Here is a 2,252-nt window from a genome sequence, read left to right as displayed (position 1 = left end):
TAGTTCAAGCATATTGTGTAGGGCCTCAAAATGTGAATCCTCAGGATACAAATACCCTTTGGCTCAAATTTGAGGAAGCTCTGAGCAGTTACGAAGACAGGAAAGGGTACGAATTTTGCATTTTTCATAAGAATAGATAGATGGATGGACAAAAAATAGAGTAATTCTATGAAATCAATTTTTTTTTTAATCAATGTCAGGTAATTTATTTAAAATTATTTTACTTACTTTAAATTTTTGTTTTTAAATTATAAATTTTTAATCTTAAATTATAAATTTTCTAAATCTCAAAACTTTCAAAAAAAAAAAGAACTTTTAAAATAAAAAATTGACTAAAATTGACTAATAAAAATTGGTTCTTATATATTTTTTTAAAAAATATTGTCTAAAATCGCCTACTTTTACTTAACTAAAGATAACTTATCAAATGACGTGGAAGTAGCGCTTTATTTGGATTATATTAAAAAGTAGGGCCTTTTTTTTTCACTTTTTTATTTATTGTTATTCTTTTGCAAATTAAAAGGTGCGAAAATGTTGTGTTTTGTGCCTAAGATTAGTTTAGTAAAATTGTAAAAAAAATTACAAATCTTTTTGCTTATTATAAAATGTTAAATTTATCTGAATAAATAAAACCAACTAAAGATATGATAAGCTATTTCAATTGTGGCAAATGTTTTGTTTTATATTTAGAATAGCTTTTCTTTTTTATAGAAAAATTATCTTATTTTTCAAATTTGAACTTCGGATAATCTTATGATCATATGAGTTTTTCTTTGTAGGAATAATGATAGCTGCTCCATTATGTAAGTTGCGTGTAATTGTTAGATCAATTATGCTTCCGGGAATAAGTTTGAGATTTTTGTATTTTGTTTAAGATCTGTATAACTGGGATAGGGAAATTAATTTCTGGCATTCATTATTGGAAAAGAAACAAGCGATACAGAAAACGTTTTCCATTTTTATTTTAATATTTTTATTTTTAAGACTTTATGAAAAAAATTGAATACAGAAAATAAAAATAGAAATTAATTTATCATTTTCATTTGCTTTTTCATTAAATCTTGAAAATAAAAATATTTAGAATGAAAATAATTTTTTTTCCAAATCAAACAAGTCTTATATATTCTTTTAGAAAGTTTATGTATAGTTATAAATGAGATATGTGTATTTATAAATACAGAAATATAATTTTTAAAAATAATAAAATATTAATAATTTAAATTAGACTAAAATCTTAAAAATGGAATGTTTTAAAATAACAGAAAAAATAAACGATTTCAAATAATAAAAAAGATGGATGATTTTAAAATAACAGGAGATAAGCGATTTTAATTCATTAATTAATGAACAACTGAGCGTATCATATACTCGAAAACTGCCCTTAAAATTAACATATTATTTTTTTAGAAATCAACCCATTTAAATTAATCGTAAAAAAGAGTACATAATTTAAATATTTGCCTCAACGTGCGCGTTCTTCGCCACCACCAGTACATGATATTTGCCTCGATGCATATAATAATACCAACACACACAATCAAATTTAAATATAATATAACAATAGTTATTATTATCAATATCGAATTATATACTGAATATCAAATTATATACTCATTAGTAATTTTGATATCTGATTTTTTTTTTAATTTTCTTCCGTATAAGTATTCTTTTTAAATATTAATTTAAATGGGTTGGTTTGTAAAAAAATAATATATTAATTTTAAATGGATAGTTTTTAATTACATGATATGGTTCAGTCGTACATTAATTAGTGAGTTAAAATAGTCTATTTCATAGTTATCAGAACCGGACCGGACCGACCGGTTCGACCGAAAAACTGGTGAACCGGTAGTCTGACCGGTTCGGTTAGTGAGTTGAACCGAATATGTAATTGAACCGGTCAACGGTGGTCAAATCCGTTGAAAACCGGCCGATTTGAGCTCCAGACCGCATCAAACCCGTGCGGGTCCACGGTACACATGCGCGCCGCTGAACCACAGTAGGAGCTCCCGTCCACATCAATTTCCAAAAAACGCAACATGGAAGATTCGAACATGGAGTGATGAGTATGCAGACCCTCGCTCCTGTCGCTACGCTATCAAGCATCTTTATAATTCTTATGACAAAAATTAAATATATAATAATCATAAATGAATTTTTATTTTCTTATTCTTTTAAACATGAATTGACATGGATACCAAACAAATAACAATACCTAATATACAAACATATTGATATATTAATATTGATTT

General features: G+C 26.2%; 1 long non-coding RNA gene across 1 annotated transcript; it reads left to right on the top strand.

The window, feature by feature from the left end:
* On the top strand, window positions 1-857 carry LOC110265968. The gene is made up of 2 exons (XR_002352687.1): window positions 1-106; window positions 780-857. It is a non-coding gene; the product is annotated as an uncharacterized LOC110265968 (long non-coding RNA).

The sequence above is a fragment of the Arachis ipaensis genome, chromosome B08 (assembly GCF_000816755.2).
Source record: "Arachis ipaensis cultivar K30076 chromosome B08, Araip1.1, whole genome shotgun sequence".
In the NCBI taxonomy this organism is placed as follows: Eukaryota; Viridiplantae; Streptophyta; class Magnoliopsida; order Fabales; family Fabaceae; genus Arachis; species Arachis ipaensis.
Note: the sequence above shows the minus strand (reverse complement) of the source record. Positions and strands in the feature narration are given on the sequence as shown.